This window comes from Neovison vison, chromosome 1, assembly GCF_020171115.1.
Source record: "Neovison vison isolate M4711 chromosome 1, ASM_NN_V1, whole genome shotgun sequence".
Taxonomy (NCBI): Eukaryota; Metazoa; Chordata; class Mammalia; order Carnivora; family Mustelidae; genus Neogale; species Neogale vison.
The window spans coordinates 194,094,827-194,115,454 of record NC_058091.1 but is presented as its reverse complement, the minus strand read 5'-3'; the positions used below and the strand labels follow the sequence as shown (position 1 = coordinate 194,115,454).

The following is a 20,628-nucleotide window of genomic DNA, read 5'->3' as shown; positions in this document are numbered from 1 at the left end:
TTCTTTTGAAAATCTCAATTTCCATTCATACACGTTTGGAAACCTAGAGCTACACCTTCAACCGTGGTGGGAAAAGACAAAAAGTGTAGGGAGGATTTCACACATCTTGAACTACTTCACCACCTTCCCTAGGAAGCAGCTATTACCAGTAAAATCAATTGGGTAAGATAACACTGTTTGCCAGAGTTTCTGGGGGGAGGAACCACTTTTTTTTTTTTTTTTTTAAATCCATTGGGTAAGATAACACTGTTTGCTAGAGTTTCTGGGGAGGGGACCACTTTTTTCTTTCTTTCTTTTTTTTTTTAGAGAATATGCTTTAGTTGCATATGAAATCTCTATTTCTCATACTCCTAGCTAGTATCTAGTTAATATCAAAGAAGGCAATATGTGAAGTAGTTAGCATGTACAGAGAAGAAAATACAAACTAAAACTGTGAAATTAAGGTAGCATCATTATAATTATCTTTAAACTTAAATATTATTATATTTTTAAGACATGACCAAAATAAAAAATCTAGCTGTTATTTGTCAAACACAAATTGACAAAAGGTTTAAAATGGTTTAGGGGAATTTTTATCCTGGAAAAATTCATAGTAACCAGCTACATTAATCATGTTCATTCTTGGATTCAATTTAAAAATAGTTTTCCCAAGGGAGAATATTTTGAGTGCCTGTGTAACATTACTAAGTAAAGCATCCCTTCCCTACCAGCTGTAGGTGTTTCTTTTTATTCCTTATTTTTTTGTCCTTTTTTTAAAAAAAAAATTCCTAGTCAGCTATACTTGTAGTTGAGGTTGCCTTATGTTTATTTTGTATGTTTTTTAATCACCTTAATTAAAATCCCTAGGTCCAGATGATTTCAGTATTAATTTCATTTTTAATTTAAGAAAAATTTGAAACACATTTCAAGTATTGACAGCATTTCAAAGTAAATGACATTAATATGTCTGCATTAAAATGTACAAATATTCAGCAAATTTATTAAATGGAATAAATTTTAAAAATAAGCTTTCATCAATTCTTATCAGATGTTATAATCAGTCTAATTATGAAATAACATTGGATCTTCAGAAAGTTTTGATTTAAGAATTCTGGATAAGGATTGTATATATATGGGTACCTTCGTTTTGTTCTGTTTTTGTCTGAGAAGTTTTTATTGAAATTGAGTATCTAAATTCAAACCAATATAGTCATCAGTCTTTTAGTAAAGACAAATAACCAAATTAAATATTGCTTGTCTGATTTTCCATTGCTATTAGAACATTGTTATTCCCAAAATGTAGGAAGAACGAGGGTTCCAAATTCAAATGCTTACGGGGAGTCGGGTGCCATAAATGCACGAGGTGGTCAGATGATGAGAAGGGATGCAGTTGGGAGTAAGAGAGAATGTGTTCTGAAGATGGGTTATCTTGCCTAAAAGCATCCAGAGTCTCCCTATTTTCCTGTCTGTCTCTCACCTGCACTTACACACACACCCACATACACGCAGCCAGATGTGATCCTTAAGTCAGAAAACTATGTATCTTAAAAGGAAAGATGGAAAACAATTTGGAAGAACTTCTGCCAACCTAAATAGACTTTCACATTTAGTTTATTTGTTGTCTACTTTCTTCCTCTACTCTTAAAAAAAAAAAAAAAAAAGAACACCACCTAAACTATCATTAAATTATTCATTCATTTATTCAGTCAGTCTTCAAACAAATAATTATTCATCTTCTCCATTAAAAACGAGTGTAAAGCTCTGGGGAAATAGAAATGAATGAGGCAATCATGTCTTAAGGGGGAGCTGAACAATAAGCAGTTACCATGCGGATGGGAGAGTGAGGTGCTCTCAAACTTCCAAAAGATGTGCACCCATCCTATTAGTCTGAGCGTGTTAGAGAAGCATTCACGGTGGCAACAAACTGTGGCTTGAAGGAAGAGTAAAAGCCAGTCAAGCAATGAAATGAGACAAGGGATTTCCATATAAAGGCAAGATTGAAGGGACAGGTGTAATTGAGAAATTAAAGGGAATTCCTTAAAGCAAGAGCCTAGGATGCAAGTTTATTTCATGTTTTAAAGAAGCAGGGCAAAGATATGGCCACCTCCATTATTGAGGGTGTTCAAGTAGTTAGTTGCCCATTTTGTTTCCCCTTTCATCGGTTAACTACAGGGTAATTTGGCTGTAAATACTATGTGGTGTCTGCTCTACCTATTCTCCTTTTTAAAAAAGTCCCTCTCAGTACTCCCTACACTCTGAAAAGACCAAAATACATAAACAAAATAAAACAAACCAACCAAAAATAACCAGTTCTTTGGTTATACTTAATAAATGTATATCAAAGAGAAAGAAAGGAAATAAAAGAATATAAAGAGAAAATGAAAGCAAGAGACTAGCTCTTTCCTAGTCATAATGTCTGAGTCATTCTATCTCCTGTTTCAAAGAGCGAATGCAGTTTGTTTTACATTTAGGATTCTGTATTATTTTACCATGTCAGTATACTTTAACATGAATCTCATCACATGGCTTGAATCTCCAAAAGAGTAGGATGGAACTAACTCCAAAGCAAGGTGTTCAACTGCCGTTTTAAAATGCTTATGTGATAGCTATGTGGGAGAAATTGAGTCAAAAAAATTATATCTTGCTCACTGATTAAAAATTCCTGCAAATGGACAAGAATATCTGTATTCCAAATGCATCCTATGTTATGATATGAAAACTAGAACAAAGCAACAATAGCTTGAAAATCCATCGGGAGAAACTTCACACTGACCTGGGTAAAACTGCTAATTTAATTTTATCATTTCAAGTGAAAGTGACTTGAAACCAAGGGAGACTAATCTGAACAGTAAGCCTAATTGCAAATGCCTCAGTACATTATGTAGATAATAACAGCTCCCATGTGGATAATAGAAGTTAGAAGAGAACTGAAAATTACACTTTCTTTTGCCATAGTGAAAATGAACCGATATTGCATCTTATCTCCCGATCCACAGACTAAAATGGAAATTGCTTTCCAGGTTTTACTAATTTTACTGACAGGATATGATGTGAAGGCTTTTTCCCCCCCTTATACACTTACTCTGATTAAATATAAAAATAGACCCACTCGCAATATTTGAAACTGACAGAAAAATCAGAAAAGGGAAAACCTATTCATGTACGTGTCTGATTTCATATGGCTTTATCATCAGCATTCATAACGATATCTAAAATATATTGAGAAGATTTTCTTTCAAATTATTCTATATTATGCAAAAGATATTCTGTTGATGTGCCTGTGAAACTGAACGTATCCGAAATTAGCATGCGCTGGTAAAGCTTACACATCGACCTTACACTTTTTAATTAAACACCATAAATGCCATTATGAGTTAGTATTGAGATGTTTAATATTTGCATATAAATTTCAGTCATTTCAGGAAATTATCTCTCAAATTAAAAAAAGAAGGCTTTCATATTTCAAATTTAGAGATTTTAAAAAGCCAAGAGAGGTACTGAGAGATTATACAACCGCACAAGTGGGAGTCCAAAAGCAATCCTACGACACAGCCTTCTAATGGCACTGCAGTGGGAACACCAGGCTCGGACTCCAAAGGCTCGAGTGTCTGTCCTCACCCAGGCTAGGACTGCTTGCAATTCACAAGGACAATATTAAATAAATGCTGTATTTACTTTACTTTGCCTTTGTGGATGTCTGCAATGCTCTCAATGATGTACACTCATCGGCAAACGTATGCACATAGAGGTGCAGATGTTTAAGAAAATATTCTTAACAACAAATTGCTTGTTTCCAAGTTACATTTATAATTCAAGTCATGTTTACTGTGTTTAAGCATTCTGTTCTGCAGCACAGTACTATTTGGTGCCATTTTTTGGTTTTAATTGTTTTTCTATCAAGCTTTTTAAAACATTTTTCCTTTGAGCAAGTTAAGGAAACACAGAATATCTTAAGTGCGGTAATAGAATAGAATACTCTTATCTCTTTCAAAATTCCATTGATCCCCAAAAAAGTGTTTATTGAAATGAAGTTTCTGGAATCTGAGAAATTCTGGGGAAGTCTGAAATTGGTCTAGAAATTGGTCTATTTAATATCATTCTTGGAATCTATTTTCTTTCTCCCCCTGAAGATTCAAAAGCAACTTAATAAAAAGATACAAGAAAAGGCATGACAGAAACTTAAGGGTAAAAACATTTTTACCCAATATACTTGGGGTTTACTCGAGGAATCCACTTAATTAATTTAACTTTGGATACTTTATTTCATTAGTGGCATGATAACCGCAGAACAAGTTACGTTAATGAATTAATGTTTCAGATAGAGTATTTGGTTCATTTTCTAAGTCTCTTCTTAAGGCTACAAAATGTTTGTGGTATTGTTACATCACCACCACATTACGTTACATGGGTAAATGGGGAGGGATGTCTTACCATAAATTTATTACATTCTATGTAATGGAAAAAAATATCTTTGAAGCACATTTTGCCCAGGTAGCCTAGTCAAAATAAATGTTTTTAATGTATTGATACTTTCATACTTAATATGTGAAAAATACTGTACCAAGTACTGGGAATAGTATGGAAAACAGATACTACCCTCATCCTCATGAAGCTTATTGTCCAGTAAGGAAGACAGATAATTACACAATTCTATGAACAAATATGCACAGCTTGCTAACTACTTTGAGAATGACATGGTGTTGTAAAAGCATATTGGATTTGACACAGTCTGTGAGATGAGAGACAACTCCTTGGATCATATGTTGAGGAAGTATCGTCATCAAAATGTTTAGATGAATCCGCATCTGCATTGTAAGGGGAGAGCTGTTCTTGATGTAACTCTAACTTTCCATTACGTACCTTAATATGGACAACCTTCACAGCAATGGGATTAGCAAAAACTTCAGTTTTTAGGCATTTTGTCTCTGTCATTTTTTGACGCCACTGAATAATTTAAGAAAACATTATGTCTATTTGAAAGTTGATCTTAAATTGTTAATATCTGGGTGCCTGGGTGGCTCAGTGGGTTAAGCTGCTGCCTTCAGCTCAGGTCATGATCTCAGGGTCCTGGGATCGAGTCCCGCATCGGGCTCTCTGCTCAGCAGGGAGCCTGCTTCCTCCTCTCTCTCTCTGCCTGCCTCTCTGCCTACTTGTGATCTCTCTCTGTCAAATAAATAAATAAAATCTTTTAAAAAAATTGTTACTATCCATACACCCTAAGATCCTGCTTATTACAGGCTTTCACCCATTTTTCCCTAGTTGTTGAATAAGTAAATATTCAATGACTTTCTTTAGTATGACTATCAGGAGTCCATATGTTAGAAAATCTCAGTATTTAGAAGTGATTATTATTTTTGGTTGATTGACTAAAGAAGAAGTGGTTTCACTTGCTCCACTTTTTTGGGAAAAATGTATTTTTAAAAAAACTAATAAATCTTTTTGGACAAAAATGTTAACTTTGTCATAGAAAGCTAGAAATTCAAACACAAGTCTCATTCTTATAGTCAGATTTGATTTTTGGTATAACTTGGGGGTAATCTCCATGGCTTGGTTTCTACATCAATGAAGGAGTGTTAAAAATTACTATGTCTCTACAGGAGTCTCTAAGGATTACAGAATTAATGTATTTACATTTTTTGAGTCTGAGATGAAAGTTTCTAGATGAGTATTAAATATTATTCAGGGCGAATGCTATAGTTAATCTCACATTCAGGTTAATAAATGTCACTTTAGATCAAAGGTTTATTTTCTGCATTTCTGCAGAAATATGAAGGAAATTATTTATCTTCAGTATTCTGCTGACAAGAATTTTTTTACGTGTCAAGAACTATTACTAAGGACTTAAAGAAATGGCCTTTGACATTTCTCAACTCTGTGTTTGCGGCGTTATCTACAATACAAGCTATACTTTACAAATGGCTTTCAAAATTAAAAGCTGTACTTCAAGATCAAAAGGGAAGGAAAAAAGTATCAAGACATGAGCAGTTTATGCAATGAGAAATTGAAATTAGGTAATGTGGATCAAACAGAACAGAAAAGAAAATGGTGTCATTGGGAAGATTATAATGACAAGCTTTAAAATGTCTGCATCTGTATTAAAATCAAATGAACCAAATGAAAATTCTTTAATTTTCATTGATTCCTGAAATTCTCACTGAGAATCATTTAAGTAAAGATTGACTTCCTTTATAAAATGTTGTATCTAACACTAGTTTACACTATATATGGTTTTTAGTTTAGCAGAAAAAATATTTTAAAATCATCATTAGATTATAGGAACAGGATCTTACCATATTTTCTCTAAATGATTTTACACATATGAAATCACACACATCACACACACACAGATATAGTGCAGCTATAAATAGTGTATAAGACAAACAGAAGTAGTTTAAGGTTTTCTCAGAGTGAGAAATTCCTGGCTTAAGGATTTTAAAATGTCATGTGTACTTTACTGATATTTATATTTTTGTTGACTTTCAGAAGGAATGAAATCTAGTGGTTAGAGATAAAAATAAGAAAAATTCCCTCATCTCTTTGTGCTCCTTAGTTGGCCTGAATGGATGTAGTTAAGCAACATTTTGCCTCTGAATTTGTAGAATTTTGTCACTGGATGAAAAATACTTAGCTTATTCTACATCTACATCAGATTATAAACCTATTATAAAATTTATTAAACTATAAAATTATATATAATAAGTAGTTTTTTCTACTAGTACTTTTTTTCTTTCTTTTAGACATCATGGTAATCTTCATTGCAGAAGCTGATAATGTTTTTTGAGATTCAGAAAATGAGTCTAAAACATACTACCTTGAACTGATTTTCAAAACAGTAGTTAAGAGAATTTTTGAAATAAGCATAATATGTATCATTAAAATATGTGGATGAGGATTTTTAAAATTAGTGACAAAAATAAATAGCTCTGAAGGCTGAATTTTTTTGTGACAGGGTACAGTACTTATTAAGGAGCGTCTAGAATGAATGGCCTGTTAAATGCTCAATTTTCTGATATGTTATGTGGTTTATAGAGAACTATACATATATGGACAGGATTTTAAGGATCATCTGGTCTAGTTATTAAAGAAAGTGTTTCTAAGAAAGAGCCTCTGGATTGCTACAAAAGTCAGGGGCAGCGGATCAGTTCTGAGTTTACTTTTTACATATAGCAGTTTTATAAATAAGGTCATTGAAGGAAATGGCTCAGCTACATGAAGCAATTTGAAATACAGTGGTTTACAGAACTCTTTCAGTTCTCAGAGTGAGGGAACCAGAGGGCCTACGTGATTTTTTTTTTGGTCATGAAGTTAGTGCTTTGAACTTCGAAGTCATTCCGCTGTTCCTCTCCAGGACCTCAAGATTTCAATGACATGTACCCTAGCGCCCTCTACCTTGCTCCCTCTGCTATAACTGCCGTCGCCCCTGTTCTTCCTTTAACAATCCACACGTGGTCCTGCCAGAAAGACTTGGCCCTGGATGTTCCCCACGACTGCAGGGATCTTTCCCAAGATAATTTCCTAGCTCTTTCCCACAACTCCATATTTTGATTCAAATGTCAGCTCTTCAGTAAGGCCTTCTTTTTTATCCTAGCTCAATAGATTGATTGCAAGAATGGCCATGATGCTTTCCCTCCCTCCGACAGTGCTCCTTGCAATATGACTTTGCAGTGCCTCCGTGATGACAGAGATGAGATGTTTTCCACCCTTTGACTCTGAGAGGACTTTGACTTGCTTTGGGATATAGCCTGTTGTGCACGTGATAGGTTCTAATCCCAAGTCTAGGCCCTAAGAGAACTTGTACACTTATGTTGACACTATTGGAGTCTGGCCACCACCAAGAAAACAAGCCTACACTGGGAAGATGGAAGACTATGTGTATTAGAGACAACTCATTTTAGCTGAAGTTAATATTGACTGGCGACTCTCAACCTACAAAGCACAGATATGAGTAAAACTGGTTGAGATCAGCAAAGTCTGGTCCAGATCTCTAGAACTGCCCTGGCACCCTTTAGACTCATAAAATTTTTAAAAAATGGCTATTGTTTTACCAGCTATATTTGAGGGAAGGCTCTTACCCAACAGGAGTTAACTAACATTACTGAGTTTCCTAGCAAGCAGGGCTTGAGACAGAGCTTAGGTAGGAGTACGTAAGAAAAGGAAAGTGAAGCTGGAAGGAAGGAAAGGGAAGGGAAGGGAAAAGGAAAGGGAAGGGGAAGGAAAAAAGGAAAGAAGAAAGTGTAAGCAGATCCTTTTGAATGGATGATGGTCTCACAAGGAATATTACTGTTTCTTGGGTCACTCAAGCCATTTCCAGAAGTGGCCTATGGAATCATTCCTTCTTGGAAACCATCAAGACAGTTAGGTAATCTGTTTGCAATCTCTGATTTCTCATCAAAGCTTACCTCCTTGGTTGTAAATTCCCAAACATTTCTGACTTGCAAAACAGTTGTTCCAGGCGGTCACTGGTGAAGACAGACCTCCATGGGTGAACTTGAACTAGGTGCAGAGCTGAGGCTCTGTCTCTTCTGCACATGAGGAGAGCCATGTGCAAGTTCTTTCATCCTAGGAGAGTCTAAGAATAACCAGTGGTATTAAAAAAATAAGGTAACCATGGGAATGTCTTGGTCTTTTATGACTGCAGGTATAGTATGCTCTGGGAAAACCATCCTTGTGGCCACTACAGCTAGGACGTGGGGTGAAGGGATAAAGTGCGGCGTTCAGGTCTTATAGAAGGATAAGATCTGAGATGTGTATACACTGGTCCCAGTGTACCTCCCCGGACCCCGGCTCAATTCCATAACCCTCGCATACAGAGTTAGCCCACTTTTTTTTATGCCATTTTTCTCCTTTGGTCTTTCACATTTTTCATATTATATACTTTGATTTTATTTTGAAAATTATATATTTTCCTCCATTAGAATTTAAATTCCATGAGGAAAGGAAATCTTAAGATTTTTTTTTTTTTTTTTTTAAGATTTTATTTATTCATCAGAGAGAGAGAGGGAGAGAGAGCGAGCACAGGCAGACAGAGTGGCAGGCAGAGGCAGAGGGAGAAGCAGGCTCCCTGCCGAGCAAGGAGCCCGATGCGGGACTCGATCCCAGGACGCCGGGATCACGACCCGAGCCGAAGGCAGCCGCTCAACCAACTGAGCCACCCAGGCGTCCCATTATATACTTTGATTTTATTTTGAAAATTATATATTTTCCTCCATTAGAATTTAAATTCCATGAGGAAAGGAAATCTTATATGAGTGGTTCACTCCTATTTCTTCAAGACCCAGAACAGTGGCTGGCACATAGTGGACTCTCAATAAATATTTGATTATTGGAGGAAAAAAAAATTCTAAACAATTCTTGACTAACTAAATGTTAAAATAGTATGAAACTATTTGCATGCCTTTAAGAATTAAGGAATTCTTAAATTTAGACTATTCTTTTCAGATCAATTATGCAAAGCAGCCACATTTGCATTACTAAATTCTATTGATAAGAATTAGTTTTAAAGAAAACATCTGTCCCCTTTTTTATTAATATACGTGGATTTTATTGGAGAGAAAACGTAAGTGATTATTTTTAGACATATGAAAATCATCTAACAGGATTACTTTTTTGATCATTATGTAATCAGTTATTCACTTAGCTCCCAAATTTAGGCAAAAATCTTGATTAAAATTACCACTGTTATTTTAAAATAATGTAATTCTGCTTCTTACCCTGAACCAGACACCCATTCTGCCATACTCATCTGGGGGATTTTCTTGATTAAAACATTGAGTTACCTAATCACTTCTGTGCCCTACAAATGTATAGCATATGTTGAAAATGTAATAGCATGTGGCTTTTTAAAATAAATTTTCTACTTACCCTTCTTACTCAAAAATTTAACTCATAATACCAACTTGTCTTTACTCAAGCATTAAAGATGTCCAATAAACTGCATTATATTTCCTCCCTGTGGTAGGCTCATTTCCATTTTCAGAGTTACTATTAATGTTCCCTACTTATGCTTACAGCAATGATAACAAAGAAAATGTTATGATCACTATACTATAACTGGTTATCTCAGTTGTGTCTTATTCTTTTAATTTAATTTTTTTTCAAAAACATGAAGATTTCATTGAGTTTAGAAAAATTAGACTTGATCAAAGTACATACAAAATATTACTCATTAAATAATTAATGTTTGTTACCTTTCTGAATCCTTATTATCTAGCTTATTTATATATCTCCACAGTATTTCTCAGTAACTGTTTTTTTCTTTTGTGGACTATAAAACTTACAGTTCCTGAACTGCCCTTATTAATTTTGTTTTAATTGTGTTTATTTTCGTAAAGGATGACCCTGTTGAATTTTATCTGTACAGGTATATGTGTTTGTGTATGTGTGTATATGTGAGAGAGAGAGAGATGCCAGCTTGAGAGTAAACTCTGTTAAACTTTGTGTTTCAGAAATGATGGCCAGGTATGTCTATACTGGATTATAAGTAAGAGTCTCGTTCACTGGGGAACCAAATAAATTTTTTTTGAAAACACTAATTCTAAGGCAGGAAGGTATCAGAACAAATTAACTGCTATAATATTACTTTCACATGGAACCAATTTATTAAACTTTGGTTATTGTTTTAAAAATTTGTGGATTGTTTTAAAATATCTAGGTGAATGGTCATATCATCTGCAAAAAAAAAAAAAAAAACAGAAGAAGAAGTTGCATTTCCTCCTTTCCAGTGCTTCTGCTTCTAAACTATTTTTCTGATCTTATACTATTGACTAAAGTCTTCGATATTGTATTGGCTTATGTTGTGACTTTTTAAAAATTAACATTTATTAAGTACAGTCCCAGTGTCCGATAGTAAGCCTTGGTTCAACAGAAGACCAAAAATTAAACGAAAAAGAGAAGTTGGTAGCTCACAGGTCCTGGAGGTGGTAGAAGGCATGGCTCCAGGGGCCACAAGGAGAGGGTAAGGCAAGGTGTATGCCAAAAATGCAGCAGGGCATGGGTCATGTGCCGTTATTAGGGTTCACAGAGTACTTTGGGATAACCTGAATTAAGGCCATGTTAGCCAATTCAAGCCAGAAAGAGAGGGGTTTTGGTAAGTGTCATGGAGGTCTTATCTAAGTGGTGTACCCCCCCCCAAAAAAAAACCCCCAAACCAAACAAACAAAAAACAAAACAAAACAAAACAAAAAACCAGGGAAAGGGTGGGAAAGATGGCTTATCAAAAGGGGGAGTGGTATCAGGAATTTAAATTAACTTGTGACTCTGTGATGAGTTATTTCAGGGATGGACTAGGGTCAGCATTCCCTGAAGGCCACTTGGTGACACAGAATGATTGCCCAAGGCAGTGATATTATGGAGCAGTTTAACTAAATTCTCGACAGTGTGGTTGGGATTTCTCCTTTTTACTGATTTTAAAAGGAAAGTTTACAAAGTTTCTACAGAACAGCTCAGGTTTCTCTTCTTTAGTTGTTTTGTTTTATAGGTGTTTATGTAGAAGGCTAAGAAATTATCCTTCTTAGAGTATTTTTTTTTCCCTTAAATACTGACTTGGTGTAGTGTGCTTTACCAAGAAACATTTCATTATCCAGATATTTTAAAAGCTACGCCTTTGAGGATTATTTTAAAAATAACTTGAAATAAAATTATCTACAGACCTTTTAAACAACACAAATGCTTGATAACATAGAGGGAAAGAAAGAACTGCCATAGAAGAGAAAACACATTTAGTCAGCAAACACATAAAGAGATGTTCAAAACTATTAGCGATTAAGAAAGAGAACGGGGCACGTGCACCCGAATGTTTATAACAGCAATGTCTACAATAGCCAAACTATGGAAAGAACCTAGATGTCCATCAACAAATGAATGGATAAAGAAGATGTGGTATATATACACAATGGAATACTATGCAGCCATCAAAAGAAATGAAATCTTGCCATTTGCGATGACGTGGATGGAACTAGAGGGTATCATGCTTAGCAAAATAAGTCAAGGGGAGAAAGACAACTATCATATGATCTCCCTGATATATGGAAGTGGAGATGCAACATGGGGGGTTAAGGAGGTAGGAGAAGAATAAATGAAACAAGATGGGATTGGGAGGGAGACAAACCATAAGTGACTCTTAATCTCACAAAACAAACTGAGGGTTGCTGGGGTGGGGGGTTGGGAGAGGGGAGTGGGGTTATGGACATTGGGGAGGGTATGTGCTATGGTGAGTGCTGTGAAGTGCATAAACCTGGTGATTCACAGACCTGTACCCCTGGGGATAAAAATATATGTTTATAAAAAAAAAAAAAGAAAGAAAGAAAGAAAAAGAGAACAGTAGGGGCACCTGGGTGGCTCAGTGGGCTAAAGCCTCTGCCTTCAGCTCAGGTCATGATCCCAGGGTCCTGGGATGGAGCCCCACATCGGGCTCTCTGCTCAGCGGGGAGCCTGCGTCCTCTCTCTTTCTCTGCCTGCCTCTCTGCCTAATAAATAAATAAATAAATAAATAAATAAATCTTAAAAAAAAAAAAAAAAGAACAGTAAATCAAGATCAGAAATACCATGAAATACAAAAGCCATGGAATACAATTTGATGCTCATTTGAAGGCAAATCTTTTAAAAAATCCATTTGTTAACATCAAGTGCTGAAGAGCATATAGATCCATAGGTTCATTAATCACTAATGGGTATGTTACTACAATCAGGAAATAGGTTGGCTTTATCTTTCAAATGTGAGCATTTACATATAAGATGACTCAGCAATTCCATTCCTGGGTTACTGCCTAAGACAAACTTGCATGTATTTATAGCCAGACATATACAGGAATATCCACAGCAATATTTTTCACAGAAAGGGAAAAAAATGAAAAACTGTAGTATATCCATTTAATGAAATATTTTGCAGTATCACAACTGATCCAGTGATGCATAGAATTATAGATGAATATCACCAGTATAATACTAATTATAGAAGTATGTCTTTAAACATAACGTACAGCATAATGCAGTTTATATAAAGCTAAAAAAAATCCTGAAATTTAAAAATGTTCTTTATAGAAAAACATGTGTATAGGCATAAACTCATAAGAAAAGAACACAGAAGATGAAAGGTAATGGTTAATTCAGGCTGGGAAAGATCTGGATGTGCATTGGTGGGGCGGGAGTGGGGTGGGGGTGGGGGTTTGAGGCTACCAGATACTTTAATATAGGTTTATGTCAATATCTTGACTTTTTGTCTTAATGGTTGATTGGAAGGTTTTTGTTATTTAAGTTAACTATCAGTTAATAAAAGTAAATCATACATTAAATTAACTATCAGTTAATAAAAGTAGACCATACATTGAGCAATGCTTGGGTCATGAAACAAGGATAATAATTAATCCAGTTTTGTATGTGTATAATCTGTAGACAAACCAAGAGTGACTTCCAGAGTCACATTTCTTTCTATATCTTTCTCTTGGCTTAGTCCTGTGGGTATAATTGCATACTTTATAAATGGAGTTTGTAGGGAAATGTGATCTCTTGAAAGACAGAGTCCTGAGTCCTGATGGGATTTGAATGATTTGGATTCATTTCAGGTTCATTCCTTGGAGAGCTCCTTTCCCTGCACTCAACAATGGAGCAAGGAAAAAGGGTAGGACTGCACGACCAATTGGCTTTTTTGGCTCCTTTCCCAGTTTCCTTCTTTTGACCTGTGGTTCCCAAAGGGAGCCCTTTACCAGAAGCATCAGAATCACTTGGGAATTTAGAAATGCAAATTCTTCCGTCCCATGCTTTATCTTCTGGATTGGAAACCTTGGGAGTAGATGCGGCAATGTGTGTTATACCAAACCCTTCAGATGGTCCCAACACATGCTCATGTTTGGAAACCACTGCCCTTGTCTCCAATTCCTATACATGTTTTCTTCATTGTTTACTATTACCAACACTCCCGTTTTAGCTAAAACATATTAATTTAATTCAACTAACTAAGTTATGGCAGTGATTTTCTTCTAAGTGTCTCTGAATTCAGAACTGCTCTCTTCTAATCCTTTCCCATTTAGATACAGACTGATCTTCTAAAACGTGAATTGATTACAGTTATATCATTCCAGTGCCTAACAATTGCTCTTAGCGTAACATACAAGTTCTTCCACATATTGGCAATGCTTTTCTCTTTAGATTCACTTTAATGCCACCATTAGGTTCAAACATCCCAAACCTGTACTAGTTGTGTCTGCTCTTCCATATCTAGTGCTTGGCACTTTCTCAAACCTTTCCCACTGCTTCCTTCTTGTTCTCCTCCTTTACTTTTAACTGGTAGCTTCCAGCCCTGATTTAATTCTACTGTACAATTCCTTAACCATGGAATTCTTGATTAAAAGTTGGTCATTTCCCCTTGCTGTTCATTCTCACCCCTCCCTGTTATCAACATTTATTATACTTAATTATAATTAATTTTTAAATTATTTGTCCTCATACATCTTAGGTTAGGTTTGGGTGGGGGTGGGAGGTGAATCCCCAGCATCAGAACTTTGGTTTTCTCATGATTAAAATAAAGATATATTGTATTTCTGGGTAAATGTGTAAAAATAAGGTGAAATCACAGATTTAGCACAGTGCCATTATTAGCACCTATAATATGTTGAATGAATGAAATGTAACTCTATCCAATTACTGTGAGTTATAAATTTCATACTTAATACTATTTTCACTATAATAGTAAACATGCTTCACTATTTTGGTTATGGTTCAATATTTGTAAATTAGGAAGATAGCTATTCAAAGAAGTTGCATACACAGCAAATGGTGTCTTTTTAAATGTATATCAGGATTGTTCACTTTCTTCCTGTATATAATATGTAGGGTAATTGACATGTGGGATTTAAAGAAATCTCATTGGGAGCTATTTAAAAAAAAAAAAATCTGCTGGCAGACTGCCAAGGAAGAAGCATGATGTAGTGAAAACCAGTCAAAATAACGCTTCATTTGACATTGCAATCATAGATCCTTGGGTAATGAATCTAGTTACTTTTCTTGATGATGTGCTGGTCTTGGAAGCACTCTGAAATTTTTTTCAGAAGAACTTATAAGTTGTATATCATAATTAGCAGGTGCTAAATGGCTGGAATTGAATCTTTGGAAAATCAAGGTAAACTTGATGGGTAAACATTGGAATGTGCTATACTCAATGCATTAGTCCTGTACTAAGCTCGCCAACTATTAAAGCTGTAAGAAATGAATTCTGTGTGTGTGTGTGTGTGTGTGTGTAAAATCAAGGATGTTGCTCTAAATATTTGGTTTCTTTTCAAAATCATCATAATGTCTAGAGATATCCTTAGAGATATTGAATAACCAAGAGAAAGTTTTTATTTTCTTTTTTCCCATGAGTTTTTTAATAGTACAGTGCCTTTTTTCTGTCTACCCGGGAACTTCAGCATTTAAAAAGTGTCATGTTATGATAAATTGTTTGGTGTTGAATCAATTGGATTTTGTTGTGCTTTTCCAGTAAGCCAGTATGAAGTGGCTGATAAAATCTGACGTGACAAATTACAAAAGATGAGTCACCCGGGGTTGACAAAAATCAGTATTCATTTGTTTACTTCAGAGGACAAAGTGCATTAAAGTGAACAACACACAGAATTAACTGTAAAATGTATTGAGAGGAAGTGTCAAAAAGGGAAAATAAAGGGTACTCATGGTACAATAGCCAGTAAAGTGATTTGGTTCAACAAAGATATCACATGTAACTTAAAAGATTTGTCATTTGTTAAATATATGTTTTCTAGAAATATCTCAAAGACTTATATGCAAATTTATGTGCAGAGTACCTCATCTGTGAACAGTTGGAATACAGGTGCATTCTCTACTCCATGTTGAAAAGGCAAATACTCCAAAGTTGTAAAGGTTTTCCCCTAGATACTAGAATTAGTTGAGAGATGGAGCTACAAGTTCATACTACAGTGTAAGTCTGTTCCTATAAGGGGACTCTATTAAAGCACGAATTTCCCACATTTGCATTAGGCTGTTTGTCTTCAAGTTATTGAGCAGAAAGTTGTTTCAAAGGAAAACACCTGAGGCCTTAAGACTTTGCCTTTTACTTGGGATTGTAGGTTGGTGTTCCCCGGAGGCTATCATGCTGCCTATGTCTTAGAATCCTTTCCCTGCCTTGGAATGGTTTTTGGAAGTGAAACTGACATCTTCTACAAAGGTGAAGGGATCCCTAAAATTAACCTTGAAAAATTCCAGTCAAATATGTTCTTTGCTCTTGTTTCAACTTTATCTTGAAATTCATTTTTTCTCCTTTGTCAAAGAAAATGTTTGCACACTGTGCTGCAAAAGAGCTTTCATGGGTGATGATGTAGTTTAGTGTTTCAGTTCTACCTCCTTTTAGGCAATTAATATCTCAAGTTTTCTTTTATCCAATTCTAGAGGATTGTTCAGACACTCTGTTATACTGAAAAACTGCTATAGTGTATCTCCAGTCTTGAAATAGGAATAGAATTTAACTATTCACCATCACAGTAAGACACCATGTTAGTCCAGAACCCCGTTAATGTCTTTCCTGAATTATTACAATGGTATCTTAACTACCTCTCTTCTGCCCTGACCCCTCCTCTGTTTTTAAGAAAGAAGCCAGTGATACTGTTAAAATGTGTTTATGCCACTCTTCTACCCAAGCTTTGCCATGACTTGTAATCTCAGTCAGAGTGACACCATACTATAAATATATTTGATAGCCTTTATAAACCAGCTCCCCATCCCCTCTTCCTTCATTATTCTTCTTTCTCTCTCATTGATTCAGCTACATTGACTTCCTCTTTATTCCTCTAACAAAATGGGACAGCTCGCAACTCCCAGCCTTTAGATTTCCATTCCTCCTACAGGAAATGTTCCTCCATAAGATGCGCATAAGCCCCACTCTCTCATTTCCTTTAAGTCATTACTTCAAATTTAGATTCTCAGTGAAATCTTCTGTGATCATCCTGTTGACAATTTAAACCACCTCCCTGACACTAGACACTTCCCAGCTTCATTCTCCCCTTTGTTGTTATTATTAAGCTAGTGTTCATAACTTATTTATCTGATTTACTTCTTATTTTCTTCACTGCAATGTCAGTACTGTGAGGGCTGAGATTAGTTTTCTTTCTGTTCTCTACCCAGAAGGATTATTCCAATTGCTTAACGAATATTTCTTTAATTGTTGAAAAGATGTATGACTATTCTAATAGATAGCCAGTTGCTGAGAAACTGAAACAACTTTGTCATAAAATATATATATATATATACATGCATATATATGTAAAAGTGTTAATTGAAAGTGGATTTATTTTATAATCTCTTATTCTTTTATTAATAGTCACTGTTTTGCATGGTTATGATATACATAGATTTCAGTTAGGACAGATTAGTTAAATAATACCAGTCTCCCAACAACTCAGGTCAAATTTCAGTTGCTAGGATATATTAACTGTGAGTAATTGTGTGAAGTACAAACTTGACTGCCTTACCTGAGTCCATAAATCACTATGCAAATAACATAGATCTGCATCATGATCAATACCAATCCCATCCCTTCTTTCAAAGTCTATTGAAAATTGGTCACCGTACACATACTCAGCTTAGGGACAGATACTTAGCGTATAGTGGTACTAACTCTTTGTCCCTAGTGATAAGCCCATGTGATATTTCAAAGAAATGAGCTCTTAAATTGGCCAGCAACGATGAAAGTGTAGCAAAGAAATTAAAAATGGTAACATTTGAAGTAAACTTGGAATCAGCAGAAGCGGACTTAGAGAACTAGCTGATCGTGGGAATGTGGACAGTGCTGTTGTTGAGCCTCTGGATACCACGCCAACAGGGCCGAGTGAAGGCAACCTTAGAGACATGAAGGAGGAAAGCAGTCATGAAGAAAAGGATGAAGTCTCAGAGGAAGCGACACCAGCCAAAAAATATAATAAGGGAATCCTGGGAACATTTCATGTCACTGAAAGGGCAAGGGATAAAATGTTACCACCGATCAAATTTAAAAAGGCATGTTACAATTTCCAAGACATATGAAAGATGCTCTTTCTGTCTTTGGATCATATGACCAGAAAGTAGATACTGTTTACACACTACTGCTACATCAAAAGAAATAGCACATTTTAATGTCATTGTTTCTAATATAAAATACAGTATATTAAATACATATTAGCTTATTTTAAAAACTTTATTAATATTTATAACGGACAGGATTTTTAAAATTTTGACCAAAATAATTAAATTTTACTGAACAGTTATTAAGATGATAAATTGCATAGTAACTATTATGGTCCAGTACTACCATGCAGAGTGGGGACTATCTATCATTAAGTGTTTGGAAGTTTACAGAGATTTATTATTTATTTTGTATCAACTGATAGAAATTGACAGAAAGAAATTGGAAGGACATTTTATTACTTAAATGTTAGGGTCACAGTTGCAGAGCTGAGAACACATAGTTTCTATTGATACTGTGTTTTTTTGCAGGTAGCAATTTACCCTGGTATCAAGTATTTTAGCCTTTTTTTAAAATGTACATTTTCATCTGTACAGCTTTAATACTGGACCCCTGAACCTTTTTACTCATGAAGCTTTAGACCAGTTAACAGACCCTGAAGTCAACCCAGTTTTAAGTACTTTGGTTAATATACTATGTTTACTAAACTGATCTTTTATCTCTGTCATTTATCTGCAAATGCAAGATCTTGGGTGTCTGTATTTGGAGATTAAAGAAAATAGCATTTATTTAAGATTTTACTCTTTGGGGTGCCTGTGTGGCTCAGTGGGTTAAAGCCTCTGACTTCGTCTCTGGTCATGATCCCAGGGTCCTGGGATTGAGCCCCACATTGGGCTCTCCGCTCAACGAGGAGCCTGCTTCCCCCTCTCTCTCTGCCTGCCTCTCTGCCTACTCATGATTTCTGTCAAATACATAAATAAAATCTTTAAAAAAATTAAAATTAAAAGATTTTAGTATTTAAAAAGTACTAAATGTAAATGTAAAAAATACATTAAAAATGTATCTCTATACATTTTTTAATTTGATTTCACAGATTTAGAAATGAGGTGACTGGAATTTGCACAGATTCAGGGCCATATCATCGACTAAGTTAAGAAAGATAGCATGTGTTTGTGAGCACAAGTCTCATATGCTTTCTAGTATGTAATGCTAACTGAACTGTAATATATAAAAAGTTTTTTTCTGGTCTAGGCACAGTCTACATGATGAACTGTGGTGATTTCAGGCTTTTATTTGTATTTATGAGCTTTGTGATTCTTGTTGTCTTTAACATTTTGGATGATTTCTGATAAGCTCCTCAGTCTTTTTCCTTCTTTTAATTATTGCTTACTGACTCTATGTCTATTTGTAGAATAGAGGTTTTTCATTAGGGCATCATGTATCTCCTTTATGTTGTTTCTTCTTCATTTGTAATATATCCACACAATCCAAAACAACCCCATCTAGCTTTCAAACCATGGTAATCAAGCATTAAACAATGGATGTTTAAGGCATTAAAAATAAATGTATTTCCAGCACAGAGGTTTTCATTGAATTTCCAGAATCACTGGTGGTTTTTTGGTTTTGTTTTTAAAAATAAGATTTTAATTTTAAAATTGATTTAAATTTATGGAAAAGTTGTAAAATAATTGAGTTTCCATTACCCTATGCTTAGTTTCCCTTATTAGTAACATATTAGTATGCTACATTTGCTACAGTTAAAAAACTGATATTGAGCTTTGTGCAGTGGCAGTATCATAGCCAATGAGGTTTATCCAACGCGAGATTATTGCTAATTGAAAAACTGATATTGATACGTTATTATTAACTGAAGCTCATGCTTTATACAGATTATTTTTGATTTCTAAAAATTTAATCTTTTGTTTGTTTGTGTCAATATCTCAATGAAAATATCCCGTTGTACTTAGTTGTCATGTAAAATTAGGTTCCTCTTGCCTATAACATTTTCTCAGATTTTCTTTGTCTTTGACAACCTTGACAGACTTGAGGATTATCAAATAATTTGTACGATGTTCCTCAGTTGGGCTTTGTCTGAAATTTCCTTTGATGATAAAGAGATTATGTGTTTTTGGTAGGGAGATCATGGAGGTAAAATGTCATTTTCATAACGTCATATGAAGGTTAAATTCTGTCTATATGACTTTACTGATGATGTTTTCACAATCATCAAACCAAAGTCATATTTGCCATATTTCTTAACTATAAAGTTAGTCTTCCTTCCCAACCCATACTATATTGCTTGAAAGGAGGTCACTATGCATAGCATATACTTAGGGGAAATATGCTTCCCCTCCTTGAGGGTGTAGTATCAGCATAAATTACTTGGCATTCTTCAGGATGGGAAATTCATTTATTCTTTTGGAATCTTTTTTTTTTTTTTTTTAAGATTTTATTTATCTATCTGAGGCAGAGACACAGCACAAACAGGAGGAGGGATAAAAGGAGAGGAAAACAAAAGACTCCCTTTCCAGCCAGGAGCTTGATGCAATGCAATGCAGGACTTGATCATGACCTAAGCTGAAGTCAGATGCTTAACCAACTAAGCCACCCAGGCGCCCCTATTTCTGTCAACTTTTTAAAATTTCATTTAATCATGGAATCAAAAACAAATGGTGACTAACATAGCATAATAAAAAAAATAAATAAAA

At 35.0% G+C, this 20,628-nt stretch overlaps 1 non-coding gene across 1 annotated transcript; it reads left to right on the top strand.

The window, feature by feature from the left end:
* The first annotated feature begins 19,694 nt into the window (after nucleotides 1-19,694).
* LOC122897299 lies at nucleotides 19,695-19,835 on the top strand. Its single transcript, XR_006382507.1, has one exon. It is a non-coding gene; the product is annotated as a U4 spliceosomal RNA (small nuclear RNA).
* The last annotated feature ends 793 nt before the right edge of the window (nucleotides 19,836-20,628 follow it).